Source organism: Apodemus sylvaticus, chromosome 14, assembly GCF_947179515.1.
Source record: "Apodemus sylvaticus chromosome 14, mApoSyl1.1, whole genome shotgun sequence".
Classification (NCBI taxonomy): Eukaryota; Metazoa; Chordata; class Mammalia; order Rodentia; family Muridae; genus Apodemus; species Apodemus sylvaticus.
Window position 1 is genome coordinate 11,678,728 of NC_067485.1, and position 22,298 is coordinate 11,701,025.

Consider the following 22,298-nt stretch of genomic DNA (forward strand, 5'->3'; position numbering starts at 1 on the left):
ATATAGTATATAGTATAGTCAGATATATTATAGTTACATATATTGTATATTATATACTATATACTATATACTATACATTATACATTATGCATTATATATTATATATTATATTATACATTGTGCATTATATAATATACATTATACAATATATATTATATATTATATATTATGGTTTATATTTCATATTTTATATTTCATGTATCATGTATCATATATCATATTACATAATTATGATATATTATATAATTATATATAAATTATATATATTTATTTTATATTATGTAAATATATGGTTATATTATATATAATTATATATAATATATACAGAGAGAGAAAGAGATTCCAGCATGGTGCTCATTAAACCAGCACCCTTAAAAGGCAGCAAGATTGCTTCCTCACATCCGCAGGGAACAGCACTGGGATCTACTGGTGAGACTGAGTCTTTCCTCCCCTCCCTGAGAGGATTTCCAGGAAGAGTTTCCCTTGAAGCGGCCTCAGGTCTTCTTGAGGAAACACACTTCCCTTTGTCAAGCATGTCTTGGATCCAGATGCTGTCCTAAGGGCTGGCAAGCAAGGATGAGCAGAAGCAGACAGAGTGGCCAGAGGCCAGGTGCAGGGAGCTCAGAGCCTGCCGAGGGGTTTCACATGTGTGGCAGAACATCACGATCCTCAATGGCTCTTTTCGTGTTACTCTGAAGTGGAAACTTAAGGTTCTTTGGAAAGCTGTGGCAAACACGTGAAGGAACATTTAGCTGAAGCAGACACAGGTGAAAGGATGTTCTGTTAAAGCAAGCGTGTGAAAGGGCACGTGATGGATTCTTTGCTAATAACACGCATGTATTAGTCCGCCTTACATTGAGTAGTTGAGCTGCATTTGTCAGGACTCCATAGAGAGAAATGCACCAGAAAACTTCTGATGGTGTGCTGCAGTTTCTTGCCGCTTCTGCAGACTCAGGCCAATTGACAGAGTGATGTCAGATGAGGCAGATGGATGTTCTGAGGCAAGACCTGTGCTGACACGTGATGTCTAAAGGGTATAAATCAGACTCCGCGGAGTGCTGGAGACAGATCTTAGCTTTCTGGTACAGCTAGCTGTGCAGTCTTTGGGAGTCTTAAGTCTTTGTTGATTTTCCATTCCCTGAGAGCAACACAGTCCAGAACTTCTTTCTCCCGGTTCCTCCTGGTCCCTCCTGCTGACTAGAGGAGCCGAGGCTGAGGCCTGGCTGTCTCTGCTAGGTAGTGCCACAGCTGCTGATTCGTGTTTGCTATTGCACACGACTGCTGGTGTATCCGTGGGGTGTTTTTGAGTGGGTCGAGCTGCCCAGATGACACAGATGAGAGTTGCTCCAAAGAACCTTTCCAAACAGGTCCACTTCCCCTGTATCTTTTCTTTTCCACTACCTTTGGTAGGTAGTGGGCTAACAGGGAGGTAAAAGCGTTTAAGAATCATTGTTAAAAATAAGGTTTTAAGGCCAGGCAGTGGTGACGCACACCTTTAATCCCAGCACTTGGGAGGCAGAGGCAGGTGGATTTCTAAGTTCGAGGCCAGCCTGGTCTACAGAAGTGAGTTCCAGGACAGCCAGGGATACACAAAGAAACCCTGTCTCAAAAAACCAAAAAATAAAAATAAAAATAATAATAATAATAAGGTTTTAAAAAATTAAAGTTACATTACTCTTTGGTTGTGAATCTCCTTTCTCTCTCGTACTTGAGCCTCGGTCACTATTACGGAAAGAGCCATGTGGTCCAGCGTTTGGGTCCACACAGAAAAGACAGCATGAATTACATATTTTCTTTCCCTGAGTTGCCTTAGACAGGACAGAGGTCAGTCTATTGTCACTGTGTCCAAGTGCCTCCCCTCCAGCTTCTGGAAACCCTGAGGGGGGGGGGGGAGATCGAAAACACCCAGTAAGTCATGAAGCGTTTCTAAGAACGCCCTCAAGAAAGGGGTCCTCAGAGTTCCAACCGAACTTAGCCAAGCCTCACGCCAAGAGCCGGGGAGACGGCTCGGTGGGTAGAGTGTCTCCCACGAAAGCAGGAGGGCCTGAGTGCAGACTCTGAGAGCCTATGTGAGAAACCAGGCATGGCTGCACGTCTTCTGTAAGCCGACATTTGAGGAGCTGGAGCTGGAGTTAGAGATAGTCGCGTAAGCCACCATGCGGGTGCTGGGTATCGAACTCAGGTCCTACACAAGAGCACTAAATGCTCCTGACTGCTGACACATCTCCCTAGCCCCTGCTTGCTCGCTTGTTGTGCTCTTTGGCACACAGAGCACAGAGGGGTGGCGGACAAAAGCAAAGGGGCGCTTTATATAGGGGACAACGCTGCACAGCTCAGGAACAGAACCCAAGGGGCTGGGGAGGTGCTCAGTAGGTTAAGTGCTCCCTCACAAACGTGAAGACCAGAGTTCAAATCCCACACATTCACATAAAAGCCTGGTGTGGGCATGGCTCGGTCTACAACCCCAACACTGGGCATGGGGAACAGAGACAAGAGGACCCTTGGTGCTGGCTGACAAACTGGCCTAGCCAAGGCACTGGGCTCCAGGTTCAGTGAGAAACCCTGTCTCAAACAATACAGTGGAGAACCACTGAAGAAGACTGACCACTAGCTCCATCCATATGCACATGTGCACACACACACACACACTTGCATGAGCACACTTGCATGTGCATACACGCATGCATGTGCATAAACCACACAGACACACATCACACACAAAGGAAGGATGCTTTATCCAGATGAGCAGGATTGATTGTCACACCTCTCTCCTATTAGAAAAGAAGAGGGTGGGGCTCGGGAGGCACGGATGACTAAGCCCTGGCCTTGCAAGCCTGAGGACCTGGGTTCAAGCACCAGAAGACACATCTTTAAAAAGCCCAGGGTGGGGCCTGAGCATGAACGCCCACCACTGGGGAAGGGGACACAGGTGGCGCCCAGGGCTTGCTGGTCGACCAGCCTAGGCTACTTGGAGAGCCCCTCCCACCTCCTAGGGCTAATGAGAGACCTTGTCTCCAAAAAGGAGGGTGTGGGGCTGGGGCTTAAGGAATGGTACCTTAGGTTGTCCTCTGGCCCAATATGCATGCATACATGTGCACTTACACACAAACATGTGTGCACGCACATATACACATGCACACCAAAGAAAGAGGAGGAGAAGGAAGAAGGCATGGGGAGGAGGAAGATGAGGAGGAATAAGAGGAGGAAGAGGAGGAAGAGGAGGAAGAGGAAGAAGAGGAAGAGGAGCGGGGCGGTGGTGGCGCACGCCTGTAATCCCAGCACTCTGGGAGGCAGAGGCAGGCGGATTTCTGAGTTCGAGGCCAGCCTGGTCTACAGAGTGAGTTCCAGGACAGCCAGGGCTATACAGAGAAACCCTGTCTTGAAAAAAACCAAATCCAAAAACCCAAAAAAAAAAAAAAAAAAGAGGAAGAGGAAAAGAAGGAGGAAGAGAAAGAAGAGGAGAAGGAAGAAAAAGAGGAAGAGGAGGAGGAAGAAGAGGAGGAGGAAGAAGAGGAAGAAAAAGGCATGGGGAGGAGGAAGGGGAGGAGGAAGAGGAGGAGGAGGAGGAAGAGGAAGGGAGCAGACCAGCAACTACTCTTTTCTGGCTTTGGGCTCAAATCCTCCAACCAGAGTGCCATCGCCCCCCTCCTACCCTGCCCACAGTTGCCTGGCTTGTGGGGAGGGGTGGATGCCCTGCTCACCTGAGGGCAGGCAAGTCTCAGTGTTCTCTCAGCAAGTCAGGAGTTGATGTTCCCCCTGTGTTTTCTAAACCTCCTATTCAGCTTCCACACACCCAGAGTCAGGCAATCTCAGTGAGTGTGCTCAGAACAGGGAATAATATATTTCCTAACCAGAAAATACATCTCTTCTCAGCTACTCACCACCTCGTTCATCTGTCCAGAGTTTATAATTATAGTATTTATTTCATAATTGCTGACTGTTCACAAATACAGAAATCCCTGGATCTTAAAATAAATTATAGCTCCCTTTCTACTTAACAGCCCTTATGCTGTTGGGACACCAGGAAGAGATGCCCCTAGTTGTGAGGTTAATAACAGGTAGGCAAGGCTTGTGTTTGCGGGCGATTGTGGCCTATTGGCATGGAAGGGAAATGCTGGAAATCGTTTTATAGGATAGCTTAATTATGGATCTCTTCATTCTGGGATCAAGGACCAATGACAACAGTCTTTGATCTGCCCTTCCTCTGGCTCACTGTTGACCTTGGCAGAGATGAGCACAGCAAACCCCTTTGGGTCAGTGTCTCCTGTTGGCATCACTTCCTAACCTTGGTTACTCTTACTGACAGCACGCTGGGCCTCTCTGGACAAGGCAGCATGCTGTGTCTGGGAGGGTCCAGACACCGGTGGTACCTGACTCAGGAGGTTGGCGCTAAGCAGGGGACGACAGATGTGCAGGTGGGGTCAGGGATAGTATCAGGGAGGGGAAGGTGTGCAGCTGGGGCTGGAGGGGAGGGAGGTAGCACCAGGTAGGAAGGTAGCAAGCAACCCATCTCAGCCAGCCTCTGAGGGAAGCCAGCCCCTGATGGTCAGAGCCAACAGTTTAGAGAATGTTCAAAACAGCTCTGAGCCGCTCTACGGAGAGGACGGACCAGCAGGTCAGGCCCATTCACAAGATGTTTGAGCCAGGTGTGTCCAACAAAGGCCATAGCACCACACTACCACCTACAGAGCCCATGTTTGCTCAGTGCCAGCAGACAGAAGGGCCCCTTCCCCCAGGCCATGTTAGCACAGCGCTCAGGGCTCACTCTGAGCTGCCTGGGAAACGTGCCTTCCTTTTGGAGACAATGGCTGCAGGAAACCTCCAGCTCCACATCCTTCCCAGCAAGCCGCACACTCTCAGAGGAACTCCAGGTCCTGTCAGAGACCAGGTTCCCACCTCCGTGCAAATCCATAGACATGACAGATCGCTGTCTTTCCTCTATGTTAGCCGCTTCCACTGACCCTGCCTCCCAAGGCTTCCTCCACAGACACCAACTCAAGCACGCCACATCCCAGGGTTGGGTGAGAGGGGACTCATGGGCCATCACCCACAAATGATCAGTCATGTCCCAGGCTCCAAGACAAGAGCAGGTGGCACATGAGGAAGAGGGAGACTAAAAAAGCAGAAGCCCCGCCGGCCAGTGTGACTAGGAGGCCCCCACATCCTGTTTATGCCAATCACGTGACCATATTTATCCGACCCCCTCACCTGAAGAGAACGTCAAAAACACCTGTAAATTACTGGGTGTCAATCAAGTGTTTCCAAAGGCCACCATGAGAGGCGTCCTGACTAGTGGTTCAGATAAACCCTGTGGCAGGCACACTGCCTAGGTTTGAGGCCCGGCTCCCCTCCTCACCAGCTCTTGCCAATACCCAGTGAGGAGCGGGGCCTGGGCAGACCTGGGGCAGGAACTTAATGGTAAAGCCATTCTTCTAACATGTGTGAGGCTCTGGGGTCCAGACCCAAGCATCACAGAGAAAAAGAAAGAGCAGCGATGTCATTGGCTGGTGTGGAAAGAAAATAGGTGACTGGTTCTCCAGGGCTGGGAGCAGCGCCTGGCACAGGCCAGTGTTGACTGGATACTTGTCATCATTATTATCCTACGGCCACCCATTGCCATTACCATGTGACATGACAGTCCAATGGTTAGAGACAGACCTGACGTGTGATTACTTTGCACAATACAATTGTTGGTTCCTTAAGAGCCCAGTCTTGGAGCTGGAGAGATGGCTCAGAGGTTAAGAGCACTGACTGCTTTTCCAGAGGTCCTGAGTTCAATTCCCAGCAACCACATGGTGGCTCACAACTATCTATAATGAAACCAGATACCCTCTTCTGGTGTGTCTGAAGACAGTTACAGTGTACTCATACACATTAAATAAATAAAATAATTGGTTTTTTTAAAGAGCCCAGTCTTGGTGAGCTTTAGAACAAGCCACTGGAGGAGGAACTGACTTATGCAAAGCTGAAGGCCAGATGGGGTAACCTCTATGGCAACTCCATAGCCACCAAGGCTAGAGAGTAAGACCCTGTCTCAGCCCCCCTGCCCAGAGAAAGCCTCTAGAAGCATCAAATACCCCAGGGCTGGGTACCACAGAGCAGATGACCTGACTAAGATCCTGGTTCAGGAGTCTCATGGTCCCCACCAGAGCCCAGAATTCAAGCAGAGCCTGTCCACTTCAGCCATAGCAGTCGCGACTCCAAACCCAGGAGTCACAGGTGCTTCTCTGAGACAGTCACAGCGTCCCACAATGCAACTGGAAACTCACAGGCCACATCACACATTGACACCTGACATCCATATTGTCGTATATGTGCTTTGTGTGCAGAGACATCTTGCTGCATGTCAGAAGAGGCTGACTGAGGTAGGCCTGGTGGGTGGGTGGACTCTAAGGAAGAGTTAGAGGCAGGGGTCTGTTGTGCTTCCTCTTTGAGACTACCAACACCCTTGTTGGCAAACGTGACCCAAATCTGCCCCTCAGTCACTCATTGCATATCACTCTGGCAAGCGAAATAAATCCAGGCAAGATGCTGGCCAGCCCCTTCCTGTGGAGATGGGAGAAACCCTCAGAGCCGAGCACGGCTCACTCACTCCCAAGCCCTACTTGCTGTCTGTGGTGTGTCATTTGCATGTTCTGTGCCTCCATGTTCGCACCCACATGTGAGGTTTTGTGCAGCCCTTGCCTCCAAAGGTTGTCTGAGGGCTAAAATAATGGGCATCAAGGACTCAGGAGAGCCGGGCCCAGTCTAGCCTGCAGGGCTATTAGCTATTTACTCAAATTCTTTTTCTCAAGGGGAAACAGCAAAAGAAAAGCTGTCACTGGCATCCCCGATAGTTCCCAGTTGACACTCTGGGCAAACAGAAATAACCCTGAGTACTTCCTGTTCACTGGGGGAAAACTCTGGGGGGCTGGAGGGGCAGGAAGAAAAGGAAAAAAATCCTTCACACTTGCCTGGGTACGTGTTTAGAGAGACTTGGGGCAGGCGACATAAAGCAGGTAAGAAGTAGCAGCGTACTGTGCAGTACTTAGGATGCTTGTGACAACCAGCTGCCTCCGGGGGACCAGATCTGGACCCCGGCAGAGTGGTTCTTGGTGCTCTGCACGCAATCATGGCATAGACATCTGTGATGCATGCTGAGGCAAAGCTCATGCCCTATCATCTCGCCATTTGCCTCTGGAAATGATGGAGTGAACTCAAGGGCAGGGAACCACCAAGGCCCGAGCAGAGAGGCTCATCTGAGTGTGTCATTGCAGATTCCCGTCAGGACCAGCCACCACGCCATCGATCCTGAGCACGCCCCCAGCCTGCACGTCCCTCACGTGCACCAGAGCCAGGCAGGCGTCCTGGGTCTTACCTCGCCTTTGTTTCTTTTCTCATAGTGGTTGCAGAGGCTAGCCCAACCTGACAGTATCTCTGAGAACTTCTAAGGATAACCCCACACGCTGCCCTTTGCTCCCAAGCCCTTTCTCCAGAGCAACCCCCGAGGGACCTCTACTCTGCCCCCGGCACAGCAGAGCCGTGAGAGACACTGTTACGCCCAGCAGGCAAGTTATGTCCCCTCCCAATATAGCCCCAACAGAGCCCAGAAGCAGACACCACTCAGCAGGACTTGCTGGGCCCCCCAAACTACCACAAAGTCCTACACCTTATAATTAGTCCATGGGCCCAGGCAAAGGACAATGGCCTGGAAAAGCCAGCAAATGGGATTCGTGCATGATAACCGGGTCTCTGTGCCAAGTATATAACTTAATTACATATCCCAGGTACTCAGTGCTCACCTGAACTCTCACCCCAGCCAGTGACGACACAAAGGAAGGATTAGAGACTGCCTGCCAAGGGCCAGTGAGGATAACCTGCACTATTTAAGTAGAAAGTCTGCTCTAAGCAGCACCCCAGAAATAGGAGGTGCAACCCTCCCCTGGCTCCACAGAGACAAAGCAGGTGGGCAGGTATTCAACAGCCAGGACTGCCATAAATTCTTGGTCTACTTCTGTGACGCCCCATGATGACAACAACCCCCCAAGACAGAAAAGAAGCCTCTGCATAGTGGCTGTGACTTCAGAAGATGGTCACCATGGCTCACAGGACCATTCTTCTTGTAGCCAAGGCCATTTGGGGAGACTTGGGACTGCAGCTTATACTCTTTAGGGCCATAGTTTACCCCAGTGGCCCCCAGGACATTGGGAACACCTTCATCCTGGAGGTATGCAATAGGGAATTGCATTGTTTGGGAAGAAAACCCGATCACTCCCTAGGGAGGGAATCCAGTCACAGGAGTCCCCTCTCAAAGAGCTCAGGCCATTTCTAAGCTGCCAAGACCAATAACACCTCCCTGATAACACCTCCTTCTCTGGGCATTCAGATCAAGGTGGGGCAGAGAGCACATGATTTCTGATGGCTACCTGTAACAGTTAGCTCCCAGAAATAAGACTCAGACTCAAAATATACTTACAAATACCTTGACCATATAGCTAGGCTCTTCTCTGACTAGATCCGAACTTAAAACACCCAATTTATTTTAACCTACATTCTGCCAAGTGGTTGGTTTACCTGTGCTCAGGTAACAGGTGTCTGCTCGTTACATCTTCCCAGGCGAATCTCCCATGCCTGACTGTCCCAGAATCCTTTCTGCCTCCCAGACGTACCACCTATTTCCTGTCTAAGCCATAGGCCTTTTGATTGACAGTTGATACATCCATTCAATACCCAAGATATTCTCTCTACAGCTACCTGTACCCCATTTCCTGCCTCAGGTGAGTCATGATCCTCATGTATTACATCTGGAAAGGCCAGTGACCCGCCCCTAAAGATGTTGAGCCTTGAGCCTTAAAGAGACCCAGTGACCTCTAATGAGCTGCACTGGCCCCTGCGTGGAGGCCATGAGCAAAGGTTACTGCTTCTGTGGTCTGAGTCCCTCGCAGAAGCTGTGTAACCATCGTTTGTAACAGTAGGAGCACCATTTCTCAACCCCAGCAGCTGACTGCAAGGGTGGATGACGGCAAGAGCTATCGAGGGAGGGTCTGCCGGCTTTGTCCACCCTAGTATGAAAGACAGTGAACAAGAGGTTAAAGGGTGGATGGGGTCAGCCACATGTCACCCCACAGACCACAAGCATGTTGCCTCAGAAAGGGTCAGTGAATGAACTGGACCACAAATCCGAGCAAAAGGCCTCAACCAGATGGCATCTTGACCCAGGGCAACCTCCTCCTCACAGAGCCAAGCATGGCATAGGCGCCTGCCTTCTCAGCCCTGTCCCAGAGCCTCCTTAGGAAAGCACCCAGCAAAGGGTCCGGCCTTTTCCGGCACAGGAATGCTAGGTGCCCTGGGCACTCCATCACCCCACTCTCATGGGGGAGCCTGTACCCCAGCATCCACCCCTTTCTAAGAAGTGGCTTCAGGAGGGTCTGACAATCTGTGGGAACCACTCTGACTCTAGGCCCCAGCAGGGAGACAAGAGGCTGCCTACACATCTACCCACCAGGCCCTCCTCCTCAGCTGGACCGAGTGGGATCTTCCCGAGTCAGGGAAGTCAGATAAAGCAGGGGTGAAAACCCTAGAGCCATCCCGCTTAAAACGGGTGAGAGGCTCAGGAGTCTACAGGATTCTGTCAGAAGGAAAGGAGGCGGGTTAGTCGTGGGCATCCTAAGTTAACACAGCTTCGTAGAAGAAGGGGGGCTTTACAGAGAAGAATCAAGCACAAGAGACACACAGCCAAGTGTCAGAAGGACTGCTGGTCACCAGGCAGTCTGACTCCTGCACCTTTCTCCAAATCACCATTTCATTGTCAATATCTTTATGTCCATCCGTCCGTCCTTCCTCCCAAGCCACACCATTGCCACACCTACAACTTACCACCAGCACAGGAGATGCCAGGACAGCCCCACTTGCCTCTACGTGCCTCCCATGGGTTCCCAGGGCTCCACACCCAACTGGAGGTGTCGGTCCTACTTCAGCCATTCTTCCCACAGCTGCCTGGAGAGCTGGCGGGCTCGGCCTCCAAGGAGCAGCCCCTACTCACAGGCTGCAGAGGGACTGAAGAAACAGTGGCTGTGCCCCCTGTCACGACTGGGGAGCAACGACCCCACTGCCCCGCTGCCAGCCAGCAGGCTCAAAGCAATGCCACACAGAACTCAGCAGCGGGCAGGGCAGGGTGAAATCCCTCTTTATAGAGTTATTTTTGCTGTGGAATTTTCACTGGCCTGTAAAATATTTTTATATTTATTACACATTTAACGGGAGCTCCTAGAACCAACAGGGTGTAAATAATGAAAACTGGGGTAGTAAAGCGCCCAATAAACCTCGCAGCAGCCCTTTGATGCTCCCTGGGGGCCCCAGCTTCTCCTTCCTCCACAGACCCCATCCTTTGGCCCTGGAGGAAGCCCAAAGGCCAGGGACCCTCTGGAAGCCCAACCATGGCTCCTGAAAATGAAAGCCACCCAACTGCCATGCTCTGTGTCATCAGCAGTGAACATGCTGACCAAGAAAAGACCTACTATGTGTTCAGCCAATGCTGGGGCTCCTGTGAGCTAGGCCAGAAGACTGTCACAAGAGCTTCCATGTACTCCAGCCCTACAAATCCAGATGGTTCTCACGTCTCTAGGAGCTAGCACCAGCCCACAACTATACAGGCATGTATTAGACAGTCACATTACTAACAGTCACAGGACTCCACTGGGGAACCGAAGTCATAGGAGAAAGTGTTCCTCCTTAAACATGGGGCCTGCTATAGAGGCCTGCTCAGTGTGTCTATATCCTACACCCACAAGACTCTGAAGGCGCCTTCTACACTTCCCAGCCCAGCTCTCCTTTATGCCATCCACAAAACCCCAAGGAAAACAGAACCTTAGACCTTACTTCAGGAAGAAATCTAGTTTCAGAAAGAGAGAAGAGCCATTCAGAGGGCAGGCCTGTGCTAAGGACAAAGTCTATTCTGAGCTGCTCCCTCGGCAGGAATCATCTCCCCATGTGTAAATAGCAGTGGTCTACGTCTGCCTACCAGAGCCCCATGTGACCAGAATGCAATCCCTAACACGCCAGCTCTCTCCATTCCGGATCATACACTAGGAGCGCAGAGCAATCTTTCTCCTAGAGTTGAGTCCAGTCACCTGCTCCTTGTCTCTCATGCCTACCTACAAGGAAGCATCACTCCCCAGACCAACCACAGACCACAGAGCGTCCCCCACATATACCAGCTCCCCACAGCTCCAAGCGTTCCCAGGACACCATGGATTCACCTAACTTAGGCTCCAAGCACCAGGCACCTGGAGGTGGTCTCCATGAGTGTTTACTAAGCCACCATAGCATGCGCCTAACGGACCCCTGCTGTTGAGTCTGGTTTGTCATACATACAAGGAAGTTGACTTTCTGAGCCTACAGGCATGGCTTCACACTTGTCCGGAGTAAAGGCCCTCACCAGCCATGACCACCGAGGCAGCCCCCACAGCCCTCACCCCAACACCCATGCAGTCAGGCCTACACAGCTACCTGACAAGTTCACAGGACCACACAAGGTGCCTGTATGTCCTCTCAGCCCCCCCCCCCCCAAGCAACGTGGGGGCCACACACCATACAAGAAATAGCAGAGGGTGGAAACCCACCTCCCAGGGTGGCTGCAGTCAAGCAAATGCAAGGACGAAGGGCCTGAACCCCGAGGCTCCTTAGAGGCCAGCTGACTGGAGTGGCTTCCCCTCTGGGGATAGATCAGCCAGCCGCTCCTGCCTGCAGCTGCTGCAGCACCAGGAGATTCTTGTCTCTCATCCCCTGATAATTATAGTCCCTGCTGCTCAGCTAACACCCGTGTCATTGCAGGGTGTTGGAACAAGCAGAGTCTAAGCGAAGAAAATTCAACAATAGCATTTGACAAGTGGCCCATCCCCTGTGGCACCGCACTGAGCCAGGCCAAAGGGGACAGCGTCGAGGCTCTCTGGGCCTCCGGGAGGTGCAGCTATCTGGAAGCAGCCAGGAAGCCCATGGTAAGTAATGACAGTCCTCGAAGGATCCAGGAGTGGGAAGAGGAAGGGAACGAGGCCTTAGGAAGGAAGATACCAGAAACACGTCTCGGCTTGGGGAGAATGGCCTGTGACTTCTACACAGCAGGAAAGATCTGGTCCCAAGAATCACTCATCCTGACAGCCAAAGCACATCAAGATCCCTGTCAAGGGAGCCTGGGATTCCCTAGCTGAGAAATGGGAATTCAGCTTCTTTAGGAAAAGGGGACCCTGCTCCTCCCCTACCACCTCATGCACGGGGAGGCCAGCTATGCCCCTCAGAAAGAAGGGCTCCACACCTCCAGCTTCCCACATACACAGGGAGGGGAGGAGGGGAGGCTCCAGTTCCTCTCCACCCTCTGAAAAGATAGAAAATAATTAAGGAACTGTGCCAGGGATCTTCTCAAGCCCCATCTCTGCCTGACTCAGTTTCCCCACTGAGCACTACCTCCTTGGGAACTGCAACCCAAAGCAAAAGGTCAATGTTAAGCCCTCAAGCGCAGGTGCCAAAGGGACTACGGCTATGCCACTGAGTTCCCACGGGCGACAGCACCAAACACTAAACCTCTCTGACCCTTGCTCCACAGAAGCCCCTCAGTCCTGTGACAATGAATATGAACACATGGTCGTGGGTGCATGCAGCACTGCGTAGCCAGTAACTAGCCTTCTCTGAGACCGGTGTGAATGTTGGCCTGCTCCTCACGATCTTTCTCCACAAGACCACGTGTCGGCATCCCCCTGAGGACCAACAGTGGACGGAGCCTGCATGACCACTGTGCCCACTCTACAGTGGCTGTGTCCTCTCGTTTTATAAGGATAGGGAGATGAAATAGCCGGGGCGGGGGGGGGGGGGGGGCTCAGCAACCAGTCTGAAGTCACAACACACACCCAGGCCTGCCCATCTCCCAAGTCTCAGGACATCTAAGGACAACCTGGGCTTGTAACAGAGGGCAGGCTTGAGACCCTCCAGCAACAATGCCTGCACCGGCACAGGCCCTGCACCTTGCTGGCTTTCCTACTGCAAGCTGCAGATGTTGGGGAGGAGCCTCTAGCTTTCCCCCAAATCCATCTGAAGAGAGACGCTGAGCAGACATCAGCTTCCCAGTGCCCGCTATGAGATGAAACACATGTTTTCTGTGCTGCTTCCCCCCTTAGGCTCCCCAAACATGCTGGAGATATTATTATTATTTATTATTTGCTGAGTGCTGACAGCAAACCGAACATCAGGCCCGGGAGTCTAGGCCCTGCCAACACGGCTTGCAGTCAGCCAGCACGACATAGCTCCCTGGTGACTCGGATACAAACCCAGCTGTTGGAGCTGGCTTCTGCGGACCCTGCCTTCCAGGACCTCTCTTCCTACTCCCAGCCCCAGCAGCCCTTGGCTCTTGGCACCGTCCTGACCTGAGAGGGTGTCCTCAGCCCAGGTTGCTTTGGTGCAGGGCCTCTGATCTGAGAAAGAGTGGGGAAGGCCTCACCCAGGGGCAGCTGGGCCGCTCTGGAGAAAGCTCTCCTCTCAGACTTGCAGGTGGCTGGGCAGGTCCAGCTGTGTTACTGACGCTCTTTTCCAGGGAGGGCAACTTTCTCTCCCCTTTTCCTTGGGAGAACACAAACCCCCAGAGGAAGCTCCCAGACACAGAACACCCCTGTCTAGTTCTGTCCCGGGAAGTGGCATGAGGCGTGAAAATGCTGGGCAGTCAAACCTCCATCATCACATAAACACTATTCCTGTGCAAGAATTTTTTTTTAAAGTTGTGGTAAAAAAAAATTCCCGCTTAAAACAAAAAAATAACAAAATGTTAAAGATTGAAACAATGTTACTGATTTGTTGTTACCTCTCAGGCTGTATGGGGTTGAACATGGCACCTCACAGAAGGCCACTCAAGCCATGTCCCCCTGTTCCAGTCCTCTGTGCTGGAAGAGCCCCTATCCCGCTCCCCCCCCATATCAATACAGGGGTCAACACCACCAGTCCCTGCATGAGGACCTCCAGAGGACATCCCTAGCTTCCCTGAGGGCTCCTCCCAGGAAATGAGTAACAGAGGCCCTGTGGTGTATAGAAGAAGGAGCCAGCACCTCAGGGGACCTAGGCTGTCATGCTCAGCGACACTAGTTTGTTGATGGGGTGGTCGGCACCACCTCTGTGCCAACAGTCATGTGTTCCGTGAGGCCAGGCAAGGTTAGTTTTCTCTCCCGTTAGAGCCCCGGGGTGAACATTACAGCTTATGCTTTTGAATGAATTTTTAAATGAGAGAACAAAGGGTTGAAGGGCTAGCCTTGTCTTTCATCTGCACGCACACACACACACACACACACACACACACACACACACATGCATGCAGACAAGTGCAGCCCGAACTCCCTCCCAGGCCTGCAGCAAACTGCCCACAGGACATTCCCCATTTGAGAGTGGCACTTCCCGACATCGGGTTGGGACACTAGAAGGGAAAGGTAAAGCAAAGAGGCTCTCCACTCACCCCCACTATCCTTCAGACCCCCAGTTCTGGCAACACCCCAGGATGGCTGTGGAGGCTCACAGAGTCTAAGCCATGGCTTACTCTGTTTACTGCTGTGTGAATCTTCACACAGCCCACAAGTGAGGCCAAGGAGACCCTCCAAAGGTACCTGTACAAGTTAGGAGATCACGGGTGTTTATATCAGAAAGGGCAAGCGACGGGCACGGCCGGGAAAGGCGTTGACTGCCAGGCCTGAGGGCCTGAATCCTCGGTCTCACATGGTGGAAGGAGAGGCCTCCTCCCACAAGTTGGCCTCAGACCTCCACCCATGCACTGTATGCAACGTACATACATCCCCATGCACACTAAATATATCATTTTTAAGCCAGACGAATTGGTGTGCACCTTTAATCCCAGCACTCGAAAGGCAGAAGCAGGTGGATCTCTTGTGAGTTAAAGGCCAGCTTGATCCACATCGGGAGCTCCAGGACAGCCAGAGGTATGTAGTGAGACCTTGTCCTATAGGGGAGAAAGGCTGGTTTTTAAAGAAGACGCATCTGCCCTGAGAACAGGCGTCCTGGCAGAAGGTCCTGTGAGCTGACAGCTGCAGAGCCCCTGAACCCTCCTACTGCAGAGGATTGCTGTAAGGAGGAGAAAATGATGGAAGAAAGGGGCTCACGTGGGCTGGACCAGGTCCCAAGGTGTCTGTCTGCCTTGAGCATCTCATCGCCCTACACAACTATATGGCCACACGCCTACTGAGCCCTAGGCGCTATGGGCCCAGTACTGTACATCTACTGTGTCCTTGGCACTATGGGCCCAGCTGGTGGTGCACACAGTAGGTGGCGCACACAGTAGGCACTCCTGCCCCTTCAGCCACCCAGTGCAGCTGCTGCTCCCAAGGAAGATTCCCCTGGGTCAGGGTGCTTCGGACAGCTAGCAATTGGCTCTCTGGCCTTCACCCACAGCGTGCCATCCCCATCCTCATGTGCCAACGGAAGGCACCCAGGGCCAGGAGTTGCCACAGGAGAGACACTCCGAATCTGTGTAGCACACAGTGATTCACAGCCCAAGACATCCTTCCCCAGGCTACTGTGGGTTTATCAGCACCACCATCTTCAATTAGGAGGTTTGTCACTCATCTCCAGCCATCAGAAGGGAGTGAGTGAAGAGATTAATGTCTTTTTAAAAACTGCTTTCATCCTCTGAAAGGATTCCTCCCAGATGCCATTTGCATTTCTAAGAAGAATGGCAGAAACAGAAGAGACTGGGCTGCTCTAGTAGGCTGCTCCACCCTGCTCTCCCAGCCCCTCAGCCAGCCTCAGCCAGTCTCTCACCATACCAGGCTGGGAACCCCTCCAGCTGAGGCTGTGGCAGGTTCAAGACCAGAGCTTTACTAGAGAAAGGGCGACAGCCAGGCTCAGCGGTTCCACGAAGCCGCCCCCCCCCCCCCCCCCGCCCAGGCATTTCCCACAGCCAGTGTGTCTCTCAAGAGCATGATGAAGTCCTAACTCTCCAGGGTATAACTCACTAAAAGGAGGGCCCATCAGAGTGGGGGGGTGGGCCTTCACCCGCGACAGCTGTTGTCCCCATGAGAAAAGGGACATTTGGACGCAGACGTGCAGATACTGTCAGGTAAAAATGAAGAGAAGCTGGTGTGATGGGTCTGTAAGCCAAGGGATTCCAGGAGGTGCCAGTAATGCCTGAAAGCCAGGGGAGAAATATGTCGGGTCCCTCGAGCCCAAAGGAAGGGCTCATACTCTGTTTTTTTTTTTTAATATTTTATTTTCTATATTCTTTGTTTACATTCCAAATGATTTCCCCTTTCCCGGATCCCCCCTCCCCATATGTCCCATAAACCTTCTTCTCTCCATCCCTTCTCCAATCACCTCCCTCCTTTTTCTCTGTCCTTATATTCCCTTCCCATGCTAGATCAATCCTTTCCAGGATCAGGACCCTCTCCATACTTCTTCATGGGAGTCATTTGTTATGCAATTTGTGCCTTGGGTATTCAGGGCTTCTGGGCTAATTAATATCCACTTATCAGAGATTGCATTCCATGTGTATTCTTTTGTGATTGGGTTACCTCACTTAGGATGATATTTTCCAGATCAAACCATTTGCCTAAAAATTTTGTGAATTCATTGTTTCTAATTGCTGAGTAGTACTCCATTGTGTAAATATACCACATTTTCTGTATCCATTCCTCCTTTGAGGGGCATCTGGGTTCTTTCCAGCTTCTGGCTATTATAAATAAGGCTGCTATGAACATAATGGAGCATGTGTCTTTATTACATGCCGGGGAATTCTTCGGGTATATGCCCAGGAGAAGTATAGCAGGGTCCTCTGGAAGTCTCATGTCCAGTTTTCTGAGGAACCGCCAGACTGATTTCCACAGTGGTTGTACCATCTTACAGCCCCACCAGCAGTGGAGGAGTGTTCCTCTTTCTCCACATCCTCGCCAACACCTGCTGTCTCCTGAGTTTTTGACCTTAGCCATTCTGACTGGTGTAAGGTGAAATCTCAGGGTTGGTTTGATTTGCATTTCCCTAATGACTAATGATGTTGAGCACTTCTTAAGGTGCTTCTCGGCCATCCGAATTTCTTCAGGTGAAAATTCTTTGTTAAGATCTGTACCCCATTTTAATAGGGTTATTTGGTTCCCTGGGGTCTAACTTCTTGAGTTCTTCGTATATATTGGATATTAGCCCTCTATCAGATGTGGGGTTGGTGAATATCCTTTCCCAATTTGATGGTTGCCGTTTTGTCCTTTTAACAGTGTCCTTTGCCTTACAGAAACCTTGTAATTTTATGAGGTCCCATTTGTCAGTTCTTGATCTTGAAGCATAAGCTATTGGTGATCTGTTCAGGAACTTTTCCCCTGTGCCCATGTCCTCAAGGTTTTGAACTTAGCTTCCAGAACGATGAGTGCTTAGCTCTCTGCTGCTTTAAGAACCCATTTGCGGTAGTTTCCTGCAGAGGTCCAAGGCGAAGGAGCATGGAGCATGGCCAACCCAACCCTTCCTCTAGGACAGCCATTCTCAACCTTCCTGATGCCGCGTGCAACCCTTTAATCCAGTTCCTCATGTCATGGTGACCCCCAACCATAAAATTATTTTCTGTTGCTACTTTATAACTGGTCTTGCTACTGTTCTGAATCATGATGTAAATGTTTTTGGAGATAGAGGGTTACCACAGGGGGTGAGACCCACAGGACGAGAACCACTGGTGTAGGCGTCTCTTCTCTGACCCAAGTAGGAGAATAGATGCTAGAGAAAAGCCCAGAAGATCCCCACCAGGTAGCTGCTTTTCTGTCATCAGCCTGCTCCTCCTGCTAATGCATTAAGCATATATTTATCACCAATCACAGGTGGGACCTACATTATAACATCCAGACCTGTTCTCCCCTAGACTCAACGTTGCGTCTGTCACAAGTCAAAAGATATGAGGTGGCTTCCTGAACCACCTCATATCAGACAATTAAGCCTTGGCAGAAGGAAGGAAGAAAAATATATGAGGCTTCAGAAATGGCCCCACACTACCTCAAGGCTCAAGATGTCTGTAAGCAGAGGGAGGCACCCCTGGGACCTGGGCCAGGCTTGTTCTGTTGCATGCTCATGAGAGCTACACTGGCCGGCCAAGCCATGCTCTACCTGAGCGTAGTCCGCTGTGTCTGCAGAACAGGAGCCAGCAAGGAATGGCGCTCTGCACACGTGTGGCTGCATTGTGCTTGAGAGGCAAGAAAGTGCTTTTGTTCCAGGAAAGCACTGTCTGCTGCCAACAGCCAGAGTGCCCAGGACTCCTTAGGAGCCGCCCTGCCCTTCACCCCCTTCCCATGAGTTCCCTGACCTCACCACCCCCAGCAGTACACCATAAGAAGGAATCTAGACAGTCACCTGAATAGCTCGCCTGCTTTCTGGCTACATGGAACATACCTGTTCCTGTGCCTCAGTTTCCCAATCTGTAGAAGAGAGGGGAGCAATACCTGCTTTCAGAATGTGGGGGTGTGGTCCAGTGGGTGAGGACATGGGAAACACTCAGCCCTGGGCCTGGTATGTGCTCAGTAAGTGTAAGTCGACATAGTTTGTCATCGTTCCCCGTGTCCTTACAACTCTAGGGTCCTCCCATTTGCTTTAACTAATAGCTGTCTTCTGTACGTGACACCCAATATCCATTTCCAGAGAGATATGCCTTGTGTCGGGAACACAGAGCAAGTTACCAAGGCTTAGTGGGAAAAGCAGGTGCAGTACAGGAGAAGCATGAGATGGCATGAGACACAAGACATGAGACATCATCATCAATGGAGAAGGACCGGGAGATCACACTGCTGAAGGCATGTCAAACAAAACATCAAGGTTTTGAGGGATGAGTAGGAGTTTACCAGGAGAATCTTGCCCAGTCTGTAGCTGATATTCCATAAATAACTAGAGGGTAAGACAGGCAGAAGAGCGGCGCCCAAGCCTAAGGAAACAGTTGAGCAGGAGCTATATGAGCAGAAAAGGAGAAAGGTAAAGGAAAGCCAAACTCAGAAAGGTTCTGAATGCGGCACTCAGACAAGTTTTGAGGGGCAATGGTGGGAGGCAGAATTGGGGGTTACAGGAGGCCTAAAAACCCTGCTTGCTGCTTGGACTTGTCTTCCCAGTAGAGCTGATGATCCCAAGTTCACACCCCTGGAGACCCCATATTTGTACCTATTCTGGTTACGGCCATGGTGCCCACAGCTGCATGCTATCAGAAGAGGCCCTCAGCCAAGACCTTTGGGGAAATTCTCCTGTCTCCATGCAAGCCCCAGTGGACAGATGGGTGGGTCTGGGCGGAGAGACAAGTTGGAGCCATCAACTAGAAACCCCGTGGGGGGCTTGCTGGCCCGCAATCTCCTACTGCCTGTGGCTCTTTTTCCTCCCCTGCTCCGGAAGCCCCTTCACCTCGGCTGAGCTCAGGGATCCTGGCTAGTCCGCTCCTTTCAGAATGCGTGCTGTGATGTTCCGAGCGGTAGACACTTGAGACTCCCCTGAGCCTCTGTGACTTAGCCAGCCAGGTCCCAAGCTGTGCTCTGACCTCATGCCCTGGCGGAGACACTGGCACCAGCACCCCCAACTGTCTACCCGGCAGCTGGGGCCACACTTCAGCAGCTGCCTGCCCCCAGCAGGCACTAAAATTAGGTGACCCATTAGATCCAGGACATGGAGATCACGGGCAGGGTGCCGACAGCCCCAAGGGTCACTCCCCCCAGCCTAGAACCAAGCAAAATGAGCAGCCAAACATCTGCCTTTCCCCAGGGACACTGGAGGAGAGCTTTGATTTCTGTTTGTTTCGTGTAAAAATTATTCCCGGAGATTATCAAAAAAAAAAAAAAAAGTAGCACATACTTGCAGCAGGACTTTCAAACATATCCTGCAAGTTCTTTAGTCTTTTCTATGGATTGTTTTGAATGTGAGGAAGCACACTGTGGGGGGAGGGGCAGGAGAGATGACTGAACCTGTCAAAAAACTTACTACCAAGGTCCTGCAGCCTGAGTTCAATCCCCAAAGCCCCGTGGTAGAAAGAGAGATCTGGCTCCCGCAAGTTGTCCTCTGACCTCCACGTGTGGGCTGCAGCACACACGTGTGCGCATGCATACACAAAAATGCATATTTCCTCCCCCCCCCCAAAAAGAAAACCACACTACGCAAACAATTTATGAATTTATGACTTTGCTAAGTCACATACATCGATGGAAAACAATGTATAATATTCTATTTTGTTACGAGGCCCATAATTAATGTTGTAAAATCTACCATTGTTGAGACCTTCTGTTCATCCTCCTCTGTGATATTTAAGTAATCAGTGAGCATCTATGGACAGAGGATGGTTTCCTCGGTGTGAGTTCCAGGGACGGCAAGACTTGGCTCATACGAGAAGCACACAGCCAGGCCTTGGTGTGGGCTGCCTACCCTCTCCCAAGAGCCACATCAGAGGCTAGACTTTGAAGTCACCCTGCCTACCTCTGACTGCCAGCTTTAGCCATGGCTCTTTGTGGCCAGTTTCCTCATTCAGTCCTGGGACAATCGCTCTCTGAGAGAATTTAATATATGTAGAACTTACTTGCCCAAAACTGCAGGTCCATTTCTCTCTTCGGTATAAGACCAAGCCATGGTTCCTTCTCCCTGCACTAGCTCAGCACACAGGAAAGACAAGCGGCAACCATGGCCCAGGACCCAGGGACTCAGGGTGATTCCCACTCTAGGGTCTGTAGGCCTTAACCGTGGTTCAGAGTGAAATACCCGGATCAGCACTTGCAAACCTCTCCCAAATGAGCGGACCTCTCCCCTCTTCTCTCCCTCCCCTGCCCCCTGCCCCTCCTCCAGATCACTCTATCACACATGTCCCCAGGAAGCAATCCCCTTCGAAGGTCCTAGCCATTCCCAACAAGGTTGACTGGTGTCCCACATGACAGCCGGCACCAGCCCTGAGCTAACATCCCATAAAGCAACTTGCCCCAGTGGAATTGCCTGCGCATTTCCCAGCAGAGCAGCTCAGCTCAGTGTAAATAGGCTGTCTCTGCGCCCACTACGTCACCTCACTCTGGCAAGTTATGGATGGCAGTACAGAATCGCCGTCATAAATACAGCCCCTCTGTTAAACAAAGCCGACAGCTTTGTGCCAATAACCTTTGAACCACTCAAGCCCAGTGTCAATTGTATTTGTCTTTGAGCTGAGGTTTACTCTAGACTGTTTGCTAAATCAGGGCTCATCTGTGGAGATAATTCAAATATATTACAGGCACCAGGCAGACAGGAGGCCCTCCCCCACATGGCCTCAGCCTGGGTCTCTGCCACAGCAGCCTACACGTCCCCTAACCACAAGTCAGACTAGAAAAGAGCTAGGAGAGCAAGAAGGGATCCGGGCCTGGCTGAGAACAGGGTCTCCTCCACCACTCCGGCACCCTCACCTCACGGAGCCTGTTTCTCCTGGAGGAGTCGAGGGCTGTCTTCCTGGACCGCGGGGGAATCCATGTCAGAGAGTGGTTTGCATATGCGATCAGGCCCTAAAATGGAATCAGTCTTGCAAAAGGGTAGAAGAAGTCTAGACGCAGCCCCAGCCTGTGTGGAGGAAAACCTCCGTGTTCTGCTGGGGCTAGAAGGAAGAGAGAACAACACTCTTATGTGGAGATGGGGCAGACAGGCATGCTGAACAAAAACCAGGCAAGAAACAGGAGAGCACTCTGGTCAAAGCAGCCGCAGCTACCGCTGCCCAGGAAGGCTGGCTAGCGTGGACGGTGCCTGCTGCAGAACTGGCCCTGGGCTGTGAGGCCAAGAAAGCGGAACTCAGGCGAGGCTCCTCCCTTGGTCATTCTCGCAGTTTGGCCCACTGGCCTTCCGAATCCGGGGCCCTCTCGGCCTTGGCTTCCTTGTACCCCTCTCCATTTAGAGGCTCTGTCCAATGCCACCCCTGGCAGGAGCCCAACCCCTCCCTCCCACCACCGGAAGTGGAATTGAAGCCAGGGAAGTACCTTGCTCTGTTTCGTCTCACGATTATGAAGCCGCAGGCTTGACAGGTCAGGAGGTGAGGGCGAGGGATCAGGGTATTGAGGGCTGTGTTTAGATTATGTCCCATGAGCCTCTTTGAAACTCAACAAGGAACACGCTGAGAAGAGTGGGAGGGGCAAAGAGTGAATACAGCTGTATCATGGTCAACAGAGGCCGACCAGCTGTGTGCCCTCTGGCAGTCACGGGCACCCATCCCTCGCATCAGTAAAACAGCAATCATTTGCTTGGCCTAAAGATCCAGTAAGATCCTGAAGGGTGCTTGCCAGCAGAAAGAACTGCTGCCCCTGAGATTAGGGGCTGGCTGTATTTTCTCCAGTGAGGAAGAG

At 51.3% G+C, this 22,298-nt stretch overlaps 1 long non-coding RNA gene across 3 annotated transcripts in view; it reads right to left on the minus strand.

Moving 5' to 3' along the window:
* LOC127664404 (uncharacterized) overlaps nt 1–22,007 on the minus strand; it is a 257,385-nt gene extending 235,378 nt beyond the window's left edge. For 2 of the 3 annotated variants that reach the window (XR_007973200.1, XR_007973202.1), the window contains exon 1: nt 21,936–22,007. This is a non-coding gene — a long non-coding RNA (uncharacterized LOC127664404). Of the gene's footprint in view, nt 1–21,374; nt 21,690–21,935 lie in introns of those variants that run through there. The other variant, XR_007973201.1, reaches the window with a different exon arrangement.
* Nucleotides 22,008–22,298: the final 291 nt, after the last annotated feature.